The 14,836-nt window shown below is 41.8% G+C and overlaps 1 long non-coding RNA gene across 2 annotated transcripts in view; it reads left to right on the plus strand.

Annotated features, from left to right (window-relative positions):
* Window positions 1-14,836, plus strand: part of LOC117997403 (uncharacterized) — a 114,890-nt gene that overhangs the window by 28,327 nt on the left and 71,727 nt on the right. Inside the window, exons 3-4 of one of the 2 annotated variants that reach the window (NR_169135.1) lie at window positions 8,526-8,703; window positions 13,554-14,660. The exons of the other annotated variant lie outside the window; for it this stretch is intronic. This is a non-coding gene — a long non-coding RNA (uncharacterized LOC117997403). Of the gene's footprint in view, window positions 1-8,525; window positions 8,704-13,553; window positions 14,661-14,836 lie in introns of those variants that run through there. 2 annotated transcript variants of the gene reach the window in all.

Consider the following 14,836-nt stretch of genomic DNA (forward strand, 5'->3'; position numbering starts at 1 on the left):
ATAGTTTTAGAGGTTCAGTCTATGATCATTGGCTTCTGTGATGAGGCAGCAAATCCTGTTGGGTGTGATGGGAGACAAACATCTCAATTCATAGCAGGAAGTTGGGGAGGGGATGGGGAGGCTACAGTCCCACAAGGCTACCTTTCAAGGGTAAACCTCCAGTGACCAGAAGGACTCTTACTAGTGCTCATCTCTTAAAAGATCCACCACTTCCTAATAGTGCTACCCTGGGAACCAAGCCTATAACTCATGCACTGTGGAGACACTCAAGATCCAAATAAGACAGAGCATATGGCGAGGGACCTGGGCTTTGTCTCTTGGCTGGACAGTTGTGTGAGCAATTGTTTATTGAAAGTTGTAGATGAAGAAATGGTCAAATGGGCTAAAAAGGAAAGCTTAGGTTTCAAATTCTGCTTTTGTGTGTGCAACCATGTGTCTGGCCATATTTCAAGTAGCAATGAGGCCCCAGGTGAGCTATTAGAAGACACTCATTAGAAGGAGACTTTGGAGGGCTAGAGAGATATTCATTTGGTAAGATGCTTGCCTTGGAAGCATCTGTATCTGAACTGGATGCCCTGCACCTATGTAAAAGGCAAGGCATAGCACTGTTTATTTTTAGTGCCAGTCCTGAGGAGGTGAAGACATGCAGATCTCTGGATCTTTCTAGCCTTGACCTAGTTGAATCAACAAGCATCCAAGATCAACAAGATCCAAGGGAGAGTCTCTGTCTCAGAAGACACAGTGAAAGACATTATGAGTGATACCTGAAGATTGACCTCTAGCCTTCACACGCATGTACTCATGTACAAACATACAAAGGGTTTTGCATGTCATATATAGTATGGCATATACAAAACCATGCTAGGCTCTCTGAGGGGACTTCGGGACAGGTTATGTTCCTTTAAGATTGTTTATCTAATTGCAGAGCATAAGACAAGTATTTTGTTCACTATTGAAGCTGCAGAAGGAAACACCACCCAATTAGCATTTATCTGGGTTCATATGTAATCCAGAAATCATTTAAAATAAATCTAGCACCCATGTTCAAGTAATTTTTAAATCCATACAAATGTTAGGGGTACAGTTTATGATTTACAAGCAAAGAATTGCTGGAAAGCTGGAACAAGCACTCTGTTCTCTGGAATGGGACACAGAATGGCAGAGAGATCTGCCTGGATTCTTTCTCAGATGTGAGAGCTAGTTAGATGAGAAAAATCGTGTATCACAGCCACATGCAGAACGGTGTCAAATGGATGGGACTGAAAGTGTTGACTGATGTGTCTGGTGTTGGAATTTCTTTGGGGCTGCTGAGAAGTCAGAATGTCACATTATGCATTTGTTCACACAGAGAAGACAGACAGACCAGTCTCAGACAATACGTCCTCATTCTCATGGCCTCTCTTCAATCAAGAGAGCAGGAGAAGTTTGGGAGTGTAGCTCAGTTGGTATAGAGCTTGAGTAGCATTTAGGAAACCCTGTGTTGGAGTGTGGTGACACACATATATCCTTCCGGCACTTGGGAATTGAAGGTAGGAGGAGCAGTTCAAAATCACCTGGTCATTCTTAGCAATACAGTAAGTTTGAGGACAGATGGGCTACAAAAGACCTTGCCACCAAAAACAAACAAACAAAATAAAAAGCAAGGGAACCAGAGGTAGCTCTTGCCTGGATAGCCTGACAGTGCGAGCTTATCCTCAGACCTTTGAACTTAAGACAATGATATGCTTGTAGTCCAGTGACATAGCACCCCAGTCACCCATCACCCTTGCTTCAGGGAGAATGTTCATCAGCCACTGACCTCCCAAGTTCCACATAATTCTCATATGCTGTCATTATGCAATTGCTCCTTGCCTTCCTAGCCATCTGGGAGGTCCAGTGAACAGAAACGTCTGATGTCCCACATATGTTGAGAGACATAGATTGTGAGCCCACACAGTTTGATTAAAGAGCAGTGTGAATATGCCAAAGGCTGTAAATGTGGGCACTGTGATGATACACAAGAGGCAGCTTGGTTAATTGATACTACTTGACGGAGCAAGGCAGTAATTATGAAATGCACCTGTCTGGTGTGCCCTGAAGCATGACAAGGACCTTCTATTCGAAGAGACAGGTCAGAAAATTTATATCCAACCCACTTCTGAGACCCTAGAAAATGATAGTTAAGTCTCAAGTTTTGATAAGTAGAAAAAATCTTTTGCTTTTGCTTGACGTCATCCGCTTACCTGTCTCTGTGCCTCTCTAGCTGTCTGTCTGCCTGTCTGCCTTTATAGTTGGGTTTTGTTGTTGTTGTTGTTGTTGTTGTTGTTGTTGTTGTTGTTGTTGTTGTTATTTTTAGCTTTCCAGCTAATTGGTAATAGTGCCAAGAGACACTGGGTCCCTACCCTCCACCAAATCTCAGACCCTTTACAGATCCATCAAGGTATGAAGTGCCTTGGAAAGATTTTCCCTGACTGGAATATAATGAGAAGAGAATGACTCAGGGATAGCGAGTTTTAAGGGCTTATCATAATAAGGCTGCTGCAGAGTTGAGACCTATTCTTATTCTGCATGAAGATCCTGGTGCTTTCCATTTACATGTTCGATTGTACATTAAAGCCACCAGATACCTGAACTCCCATAGATTTATTTATTTCACAAAAGCTGTAGTAAAATGACTGTAAAAGGGACTGGTGGGAGGCAGATGTAGTTCTTAGCAGTTTGCTTTCACACCGCATTTCACAGATGGCATGCAGATGTGCGCTTTCATTCTTGGTTCTCTCCCTAGACAACATCAACATTCAAGTCTTGAACAACAGCCTGTGTCTTTTCTTATATCTTTCGACTTCTACTACATTTGCCTTGGAGACATTGCTTCTGGAATGGTCTGTAGGACCCTCCATTGCAGATTCCCACCCTGAGCTTGCTGTCTTCCCATATCATCCAGCCAGACCTTCTTTCCATGTTCTCATCTTGGCGGGGAACACTGCCCAAATGTCAGAACCAGAAGGGCAGACATTATCTTTGAATAATGAGGGTGTATCACAAGTAGGGCCTGGAGATTTCAAAAGTCCATGGCTTTTCCATTTAGCTCTCTCTGTCCCCTACTTGTGGATATGATGTGAGTGTTCAGTGGTTCCTACCACTATACCTTTGCTCAATCGTTATGAATTTTAACTCTCTGACCAAATTAAATTCTTCCTTTAATAACTTGCTTTGGTCATGGTGTCTGTGGTGGTTTGAATAGGTTCCCCCGCAGCCCCAATAGAGTTATGTATTTGACTGCTTGGCGCATAGGGAGTGGCACCATTAAAAGGTGTGGCCTTGTTGGAGGAAGTGTGTCACTGTGGGGTGAGCTTTGTGGTCTCATCCTATGCTCAGGTTCACCCCAGTGTGGAAGAGACCCTCCTCCCTGCTGTCTTATGTAAGACAGACTCCTTCATCCTGTCTTCGGATTAAGATGTGCAACTCTTAGCTCCTTCTCCATCATCATGTCTGCCTGCATGGTGCCATGCTTCCCACCATTGATGATAATGGGCTAAGCCTCTGAAGCCAGTCCCAATTAAATGTTTGCCTTTATAAGTGTTGCCTTGGCCATGGTGTCTCTTTACAGCAGTAAAACCCTAACTAAGACAGTGTCTTATCACAGCAGCAGGAAAGTTACTAAAACAGCTTCTATTTCCAATGGACTCAATCACAAACTCCCAATATTTGGAAATGATGATAGATGTAACTTTTAAAATCACTAATTAGTCTCCCCAGCTTTAATTTTACTGTCTTTTCTTTCGGAATGAAAATCTAGAAAGGAAGCCTTGCACATATTACCTCAATCCCCAACTTAGCCCCAAACTTTTCTAGGCAGAAAATAGATCTCTAATCATTCTCGTCTTCCATTAACACAAGAAGGAGCATCATTGGTGCCTACTTTGAGAGTCTACTTAGATAAGGCTTATTTCCTTCCCTTATGTAACCTCTACTAAAGTCTTTTAACATCAAATGTTAAGCAACATATCAGCTGGATAATGTGAATGGTGTCTGGGACTTTGTCTGGGACTTTCACAATACTCCATGGGGAGAAATGATAGACAAGAAAGATGAATACATTCTGTGAGCAGCCAGGAAGATGTAATATAGACAAAACTCACATTAAATGTCTTTAGAGAGTGAAGGCCTGTTCTGAAGATCATGTGCTAATGGTAAGATTGGGAAGAATCAGTTTCAAAAGGATTCCCTTCTTGATGATCCTCCCTTCCTTTGCCAGTCCCTGGCCCTGGATGTGAACACCCTTTGTTCATTTGCATGGGTGGTGAGCTTTGCTAAGAAAAACTGTACTGTTAGGCAACACCAGCTGCACCCTTGCTTCTTCTCCTGTCTTCTTACTCATCCTTTGTTGATACCTTGCTTTAATTCAGGCCACACCTTGTGTGACACTCTAATACCATGGACTCAGAGAGGCCGAGGCAAGATGGAGCATGCCCAGAGGCTTCAAAGCCATGCCCAGTGAGGAATTCTCAAAAGAATTCTAGGCGTGCCACTGAGACTCACAAGAGGGGAGAAGAGAGCTAGCTTTAGAAACCTGAGAGTTCTCTGGGTGTTTCAACTTAAACTAAGTTGCAAGGACTTCAGGAGAAAAGAGCTCAACGGTCAGGATCAAGAAGACCTTTCAGAGACCTCCTCAAGAGAAAGCTTCCTTTCCCTGGTTCCATGCTGAACCCTCAGTTGATGATGGAACTAGAAGTTGGGGAGTCCCTAGTAATCAGAAAGACCATTATCCTTTTATAGCTTTCTGATTTATTTTTTAAAAATATCTCCACATTGCTTTATATGCAGGAGATATATTCTTTGTGTTTAAAACAGCGTCTGCTGTGAAAGAGAATATGAATGTGAAAAGATAATTACTGCATGGTATTAGAAGTGCCATCCTGAAAGGATGTCTCCGACAGCACAAAAGAGGGAGTGACGACTGCTGCCGAAGTGGGAGAAGGTTTTCTATGAAGGAGGTGGGTCTTAAGATCAATCTTATACAATTAGGCCAATGTGTTCACATGGGAGAAATAGCATTTGCTAAAGTACACCCTGTGCATGTGTGCAAATGGCAGGACCCATTTAAAATCAGCATCTGTATGATCTTAGAGCTTGCAGTCTTATTGCTTTTAGTCATGGGAGACACTGCTGAAGATGGGTAGTGGATGAGTGCAAAGAGGACACGGTTGTACTCACTAAGAAGTGGATATTTGCCAAAAATGTACAGAATACCCAGGATACAATCCACAGACCTCAAGATGGTTAACAAGCAGAAGGACTCAAGTGAGGATGCCTCAATCTCACTTGGGAGGGAGAAGAAAGCAATCACAGGGATGGTGGTGCAGGGCAAAGTGAGTTTGGGAGAGGGAACAGGGAGGGGCAAAGGGGAACATGATCAAGTATTGGGGGTGGGGGTCAGGAATGAAGCCATGAAGGCCAACAAAAAGAATGGAAACAGACAACCTCTGGAAATGGGAGGTGGGGGGAACCTCTCAAATGTACCAGAGACCTGGAGGATAGATACTTTCAGGACTCAGAGGGAGGGACCTCAGATGAAATGCTCAATGGTGGGGAGAGGGAACTTGTAGAGTCTGCCTCCATTAGAAAAACAGGGCATCAAGTGGAGGGATGGGGTTGCTGCTCCACAGTCAAAAACCGATCCACAATTGTCCCTGTCTAAAAGAACTTTGGGACAAAAATGGAGAAGAAATTGGAGGATAGAAGGTCCAAATTGGGATCCAGCTCAAGGGGAAGCTCCAAGGCCTGACACTATTATTGATGCTATGGTGAGCTTACAGACAAGAGCATAGCATGGCTGTCCTCTGAGAGGCCCAACAAGCATCTGAAAGAGTCAGATGTAGATACTTACACCCAACTAATGGACAGAAGAATGGGAAACCTGTAGTTGAATTAGGGAAAGGCTGGAAGAAGCTGAGGAGGAGGGAGACCCCATAGGAAGACCAGCAGTCTCAACTAACCTGGCCCCCTGAGATCTCTCAGACACTGAGCCACCAACCAGAATACACTAGCTGATATGAGGCCCCCAACACATATATATTAGAGGACTGCCTGGACTAGCTTCAGTGAGAGAAAATGTATCTACCCCTTGAGAGACTTGAGGCCCCAGGGAGTGGGGAGATCTGGTGGGATGTGGGGTGTGGTGGGGGCATCCTCTTGAAGACAGGGGAGGAGGAATGGGATGAGGAACTGTTGGAGGGTGGCCTTGGAGGAGGATAATGACTGTACTGTAAAAGAAGATTAAATAATAATATTAATAATAATAATAATAATAATAATAATAAAGTTGTGAAGTGTCATGTGCGGTGGTTGGACTTTGAGGCCTCTGAAGGATAGTGCTTAATTGGTATAGTGAGTTGGTGGCAGGAAGTAAAGGTGGGGCAGGTTTTAGTGGGAGAATTGATAGAGGGATCATGAAGATACAGCATCGAGTGAATGGTTCAGAGACGTCAGCTGGCATGGCTGAGTCGATGCTAAGACAATTGTGGGAACAGGAGATAATTGAGAGATGGACTTTGGTCAGGTGATTTACTCGTGGAACATACAGTTGGAATGGTCTGAGGAAATGAGAGGTGGCAAAATAATATCACAAGAGGCTGTCAGGATTCCTTCCCCGGGACTTCTTCCTCACTGTAAAGAAATTTTCCAAAATAAGCTGGGTGCAACAACACATGTTTGTAATCTCAACACTTGGGAGGAAGAGGAAGGAAGATCTCTGTGAATTCTAGGCCAGGGTATGTAATGAGTCACTGTCTTGAAACAACAGCAATAAACTTTCCAAAATGCAATAGCATAGAAGACCACCATGCTCTTAATATCAAGCTTCAATGATCACCAACTATGACTCAGCTGTTCCTGTTTCTTATCTAGCTTGTCATTTTAAATGTAATATTTTACATACATTCTTTGAGGTTTTCATATATGCATACAATGTATTTTGATTATCTTCATCCCACACTCTTTCCCCTCCTTTTCTAGGTCTCTTCCCCCCAACTCCCACCCCACACCTCTTCACTCCTCTCCTGATTTCATGTCTGCCTTAGTTAGGGATTATACTGTGATCAAACACTGTGACAAAAAGCAGCTTGGGCAGGCCAAGATATATTTCTGTTTTCAACTCTCAAGTCACAGTCCTTTACTGAGAGAAGGCCGGGAAAGAGCCCAAAAGAGGAATCTGGATGCAGAAACTGGAGCAAAAGTCATAGAGAAAAGCTGATTACTGGCTTGCTTCCTTGACTAGCTTCATTTGCTTTTTTATACAACTCAAGACCACTTGCCCAGGGTGGCACTGCCCACAGTGAGCTACTTCCTCCCACATCAGTCATTAATAAAAGAACTTGTCTTCCAAAATTGTTGGCAGCCCACATAGCCCAGTCTTTGGGGCTGTTTTCTCAACCGAGAGTCCCTCTTCCCAAATGACTCTAGCTTGTGTCAAGTTAACTTAAAATTAGCCAACAGAATGACTTAAAAAATAATAAATCACTGCATCCAATCTGTGTTACATCTGTATGCATAGCTGTGGTACTTGCTAATTACTCTGATTCAAGTACCCTGTGTCTGGGATTCCCCTCTCAAGAGTAGCTTTTCGTATTTAATACTCATGTTGCTATCATGCCAAGAAAACTAGCTAACCTAAGAGGATGAAAAAGGCACAAGGGGATACACAGGGCAAAGGACTCTCCATACTTCAGTTTATGGTATTCCCAGGGTTCTTAGAGGCTTCCCTGAAGTTTGGTAAAGACCTATAGAATCTTGGAGCCAAAATTGTCTTTACCACCGGTCATTGAGACTAGTCAGCTCTCTCCAATGGTGAGAGCTACCCTGAGAGGCTTTCCTCCACCGACCTTTGACACAAAACACATTTCCTTAATGACGATGTCCTCGATTCCAGTAGCAGGAAGAAATGACCACTCCCATGTCTGAATCACCAGGCCCTCTCAAAGAGCCTTCTTGTTCCCCATTGTTCTAGAGCTACTGGGGACACACGGAAGCTTCTTATACAGTTAAAAGCTCCTGTAATCAGCAGTATAGGTTCTCTGTCTCACTACCAACATCAACATACACAATCCAATGTTTCCACAAAGGTCTGATGATTGTATACAGAAATAAAGGCAGTTTCACTTTGGTTAAAGGAAGTCATAGAACCATGCAAAAGTTGAGAAGAAGAGTTACAAAGACCAGGGCAGTGTCTCAGAGTTTCTAAGTCATGTGTACATAATAGAAGGTGAACATCAAAAAATCTTCAGGCATATAGTAATAATAAAATTTAAAAACCAGAAGTGTTGTTATATTACTCTTTTTGAGACTATATAGCCCAAACTGTAATTAGGACTCATTCAGTAGTTCAGTCTGTCCTCAAATTACTAGCAATCCTCATGTTTCTCTAAGGGCTAGTGTTTCAGGTTTGACCCACTATGTCCATCTTTTGAACCAATTTAATGAAAATATTGAGGCTGCCCACATGAAGCCATAGTTATTGCTCTTTCCATCATGTCCCCCTCTCCCAGGGAAGATGACCAGGACTGAAAACAGAGCATGCTTTGTATCAGAGCTTCTCAGACTATAGACTACCCTAGAAACATCTGGGAGCCCTGTTTCAAGACAAAGCTTCATTCCATAGATCTACAATGACCTGACATGGCTTCTGACAGAACAAGCTCCTGGCAATACCAGTGCCTGACTAAGGTGAGACACCCTAGAGTACAAACGTGTACATCAGTGGTCTCCACAGGAAACAACCAGGGAGATTCAAAAGTATATAACTTCCTACACCTGATTCATCTGGGCTGAAGCTGAGCTTTGGGGATTTTAAAAAAATCTCCAAGCTGTTTAAAATATGAAAACAAGCTAGAGATATTTTTATATATCAAAATTCAAGCTATGCATGGCACTAGTGCTTTCCAGAAGCATTATATGTTTTAATATGTAAATACAGACAAGTGAAGAACACAGAGAAAGCTTGTGATTCTGCTCTGAGATGAAAAAAATCATTAACACATTACCATAGTATGTCATTCGGATCATACATATGTATATATGCATGTATATATATGTTCAGATGATTCTTATTTCTGCCAAATGAGATCATGTCCATAGAACTCTTTAATTCATAATTTATTTATGGAACCAACCCATCTGGGGACATGTATTGTGTGAGAGCTGGGACATTTAGACTATTTCATCTTAATTTCTTTGTTGTGCTCATAGGTTTAAAAGTACAACTAGTGTTTTGTTCTGCTTTTCTTTAGCCTTTTTGTACATAGGATTTTTTTTTTAGGGAGTTTTTGTGTATATGTGTGTCTGTATCTGTGTGCCTGCCACAGGTACATAGAAAAGGGCAAAAGATCACCTAGACCTGAATCCTTCTGCTCCTTGATCTCTTTCTTCCTTTCTATGTTCATGTCTTTTTCTTTCTTTCTTTCTTCTTCCTTCCTTTCTTTCTTTCTTTCTTTCTTTCTTTTTCTTTCTTTCTTTTTTAAAACAACATCATGTGAACATGGGTTACCCAACTAGTGCTACATTGAAGAAAATATCTCTTCTTCTCACAGTAACCATTTGCTATCTATAAATCCTCAGGTAGGGGTGGATCCTTGTAAGGCTCTCTCCTTCTCATGACAGAATATTAGTAGGTTCAGCCTTGTGCTGATCATTACAATTAGTATAAGTTTAAGAGTGAATGGCAGTGTCATGCTCAGAAGTCAGTGTTTCACTGACTCTTTCCCCCTTCTTCTGGCTCTTACATCCTTTTTGCTCCCCTTTCTATGATGTATGTTGAGCTAAGGCTTGGAAAAAGAGTTTATGAGTGAGTTTTCAACTGTCATTTATTCTTACCACTATGTCCAGTTATGAGCTTCTGGAGCTCACTGCAAAAAAGAAGCATCTCTGGTCAAAGCTGATAGCATCACTTTTCTTTGACTGCATCATTGTCATTAGAAAGCAATCTGACAGGTTTATCATTTCCTTTTGGCAAAACAACAGAGTAGCTTCCCCTCTACTGGGGCCTATCACCTTCCCCACCATGGGCTTCTGACTGGGTTTACTGCCGCAGACCCTCTGGGCCCCTTTGTCTGCGTGGAAAGGGTCTCTAGTCGCAGGTGGGCAAAGTGTAGGATGAGATGACAGACAGATGCATACAGGAGAGGTTGTGTAGAATCTGAATGTAATTTGTCAAATCGAGCATCAAACTTTTTATACAGAAGACAATAAGGAAGTTGGGTGACACACTCACAAGGTACAAAGAGGTTACTGGATTCTTACATAAAACAGAGGAATGCAAACACAGAAGGTCTAACAGGAACCACCTGGGATAGAATTTATTGTTAACAACTGGGATCAAAAAGAACTCCACCTAAGATTCACTTAATCTTAGAAGCCAGGGTCAAGGGCTTCGTGCCCTTGCCATAGTTCCTATTTTAGTCTATTGTATAGTCCACCTTTCCCTTAGGCCATTGTAAATACATGTGTATGGGTGTAACTCAGCTATCTATAGTTCTAAGTATCTATTCTGGTTCCTCTTTAGGTCTCAAACTTCCTTCTTCCTAGAAGATGGTAAATTCCTGTGTAGGGCAGTGACTTAGCTTTTATTCAAAGTGATAGTGTAATACCAGAGGCAATTCTGAATGTCACTGAATAGGCAACATTCTTACTGAATTCCAAGCCCATGGCCTGCTCAAGAACTTTCTAGGACTGTTGGAACACTGGTGAAGGCTTAGCTATGTCAGAATTCAATCTTAAAAGGCACTTAAAATAGGATAATACTAAAAGAGAGCACGTGGATCCATACATCAAACTAATTCGGGAATGGAATATTAATGTGTGGGTTAGAGAGGACGCCAGACTCCAGGAGGTGGGTTTCCATGAAACTCTTGGCCTGTCAAGCTGGGCCTGTCAAGCTGACTCGTCCAGAGTGCGTGGCAGTTTACACTACCAGATGTGAATTCCTTCCTGTGGAGTGGGTCTCAAATCCCATCAGAAAGTGTTTTTTAAAACCCCTATAACAGTCTTGCCACTATTGCACTGATGGGTACATCTTGCTTGAGTTATGAGGAAGGAGTGTTGCATTCAAGGTCCATAACTGAGTTGGTGACATTTCTCCCCAAGCAGACAGCCTAGCATATTCTGGTGCTATGAGGGTTAGCCAGCAGGAATGAGGCTTCCAGCCAGGTTTCTGCTTGATTTATCTGTGTTTCCCTGCAGTGCTTTTGGTAACTACAGTCTTCTCACTGTTTCTCATGACTTTTCATGAGCTGATGACATTTTGGTGCTTGTGGTCTTGAATTTGCTGCCAAATCTTAGGCGAAGGCCAAGTGCCATTGCTTTAGCGAGGAATAGCCTCCCCTGTACCCAGATATTTTCCTAGGCTTGATATAGGTGGTCAGCTCAAGCCCATGAAATATTTTCCAAGTCCAGGTAGTCTTGCATCTCACTTTAGGTTGGAGATGGATCATAAAATGTTGATCCAGTGGGCTTAGGATATTCAACCTCTAAGCCCTTTCCCTCAGTATTTTAAAGAGAAGGCTGGCTCTTGACATATTTCTAGAGTATGGCCTCTGATAATGTGTGTTTATTTATGTCACAGAAAGCTTAAAGCTTTGGAACACACCAGAAGGCTTAAGGCTAACACTGACTGAAGAGGAGGACCTGTTGTATTGATTCAGTTTGATCTCTGGAGCAGCTAGAAGCAAAGAACAAAGCCTTGACCATCAGGTGCTGTGGTTTGAATGTGTTTTATCTCCAATGGTTTTCTAAGATGGAATCTTACTCCCCAAAGTTGAGGTGTTGGGAGGTCATGGAACCTTTAACTGGAAGTGCTGAGGGGACCCAGAGGGAGGTAATTAGGTCACCAGGAGAATTGTGCTCAGAAAGATAAAAGTAGTTCTCATAGGAATTGTGTAGTTTCTGTAAGAGTGGGTTGTTATCAAATGCTGCTTCCTGACTTCTCTTTCACATCCTGTCTTGTCGTGTGATCTCTTGCTTTCACACATGCTACCAACATCGTGTCGGCTATCATCTTGTGACATAGCTATGATGTCCCTCAGCAGAGTCCAACCCAGTGCATTAGCCTGACTTGGACATTTTTGTCTCCAAAACTGTGACCTAAACACACCTCTTTTGTTAACCTGCCATTCAGCTTCAGAAAACAGAAGAAGTTAGCAAGACTCTGGGAGTTCTGAGGGTGGTGATACATTGTTTTTGAGAGAACTGGAGAATGTCCAGAAGACACTAAAACTGTCCCTTGTCTCTTCTCAGTTCTACTCTTTGCTCACCTTTCATAAGGCTGTCTTCATCTCTGTTGTTTCATGGTTGTAAATTGTGACTGTAATCCTACCAGCTTTTCTAAATTCAGAGTCATCAGACCTGAAAGTCATGATGTGTTGCTATTGCTTTAATAAAGCATCATGACCAAAAGCAAGTTGGGGAAGAAAAGGGTTTATTTGGCATACCCTTCCACACCACAATCCATCAATGAAGGAAGCCAAGACAAGAACTCAAGTAAGGCAGGAACCTGGAGGCAGGAGCTAATGCAGAGGTCATGGAGGGGTGCTGCTTACTAGATTGCTCTTCATGGCTTGCTTAGTCTGCCTTTAAAAGAACCCAGGATCAGCAGTTCAGGAATGGCACCACCCACCCACCCATAATGAACTGGACCTTCCACATCAGTCACTAACTAAAACAAACAAACAAACAAACAAAACAAAACAAACAAACAAAAAAAAACAAACCAGATCTTAGGGACACATTTCTCTTAACTGAGATTTTTTTTTTCCTTTCAGATGACTTTAGCTTGTGTCATGTTGATGTAAAACTAGTCAGCATACCTTGGCAGTTCCTAACATTGAACCCCAAACTAAAGCTAGAACAGCTAATAATGTAATAATAATATGCTCATTCAAAAACTCAAATCTCAGAAAATCACAAAAGTTAATGCAACAAATATCCACACACCCATGACCCAGAAGAGATGAATATCTTTTATCATATATGCTTCAATTTTACTTTGTTTATTTTGTTTAAGAATGCTGTGACTTGATGTGTCAGGGTAGGATGGTACCCATGGGACACTTCCCACAGAAGGGGGTTATGAGGGAAGGGCTTGTGAGGGTGGGGATGGAAGAAGAGGAGGGAGGGGGGCTTCTATGGGACTGTAAAGTGAATAAATTAATGAATGAAGAAAAAAAGAAATAAAACATAATATAGACATACCAAATTTCCTTTATATCCCACCCTGGTCCTGGTTCCTGTGGTGTGGGATGTATTATTTGGGAGATTGATATTGTCTTCCCAGATATGTGTGTATTCCTTCATGAGTCACAGAGAAGCCTTGCTATCTTCTCCTCACTACAGTTTGACAATCAGTCTTACTTGACTTAAGTGTAACTCAAAAAACTCAAACTGAGGCGTGTTCACTAGATGTCAAGAACTGTACCAAGGACTATGGTGGCCACAGTGTCAGTCCACTGTTCTCATGGGATTTCTAACCTGGTAAATGAAATCCAAGCTTGCTGAATTTTCTGTGTGTTTTCTTTTCTCTCTAGTTATAGAATATAATTCCTCAATTACTTGAAAATTCTTCAATCATATCGTGCATAAATATGACAAAAAGAAGGTGAGGATCAGGCCCAGGGCATATTCAGAACTGAATACTTCTTAGTCCTTGGAATGCCCCATCCAGAGAGAGCAGAGACAACTCAGCAGCTGAAGAGAAGAGCAGTATTCTGCTCCTAGGCTTGTTCATGAAGCCTATCATCCATCCTGCTCCCTGCATATCAGGCTCAACCACCAAACCATGCTGTTTTAGAATCTGGACAGATGCCACAATGTGTGTACTCAAGAGGAACACAAGTGAGATACTGTCCATGGTGATTGACTTGTCTTGATGAACTGTTCTGTGTAGGCTTTTGTTTCTCCATCTATAAGATAGATGGTTTTAAAGGACTGGTTCTTCTAGCTCTCACCTTACAGAAAAACTATTAAAGGAAATCAAGAATGCAGGCATGGGCAATGTTCGGTATTCTTAGCCACTGAGATTACATTTTAATCTAGTAAGCATGGTTATCACCAAGAAAAAAAAACCTACAGTCAATGCTGACAAGGAGTTGAGGAAAGAGGAACCCTTGTTCACTGTTGGTGGCAATGTGGTCTGGTGAAGTTTTTATGGAAATCAATGTATAGGGTCCTCAAAAACTCAAACGAGTATTACCATATGGCTAGGTGATAGCATTCCTGTGCAAATATCCAAAGGCATCTGAGTTAATATACCACAGAGCCATTTGTGTACCTATTTATTGCTGTTCTCTTTACAAAAGCCAAAATATTGAAGGAATCACCCTTGATGTCTATTAGCAGATGACTTGCTAGTAAAAATATGGTAATATGGTGCATATATACAATGGAATGCAATTTATCCATAAAGAAAAGTGGAATTATGTCACTTGTAAGAAATGAATATAATTTAGGACCATCAAAAGAAAATAAAGCTGAATCAGAACAACAAATGCCATGTTTTCTCTTGTATATAAACTAAGAATGTATGAATGTGTGTATGTATGTGAGCAAAGTACAATGATACACATGTATTACTGTCATTATTAAACTCATTATTTTATGTACCAATTAAAATTATAAAAAGTATGACTACTTCATCTTTTGGGTCCTCATTGTATTTGCATTCTATTTGAATTTCTATGACCCTCAAAGTAGTGTCAAACACTCTTCCTTCCGTGAAACTCTCCTCTCAATGGAAGGTGAAGACATTGCACAAATGAGTCTGCATGAGAATCCATGTTCTTCCCAGAATTTTCAGACTGCTGTGTTTTTA

This window comes from Mus musculus, chromosome 7, assembly GCF_000001635.26.
Source record: "Mus musculus strain C57BL/6J chromosome 7, GRCm38.p6 C57BL/6J".
Taxonomy (NCBI): Eukaryota; Metazoa; Chordata; class Mammalia; order Rodentia; family Muridae; genus Mus; species Mus musculus.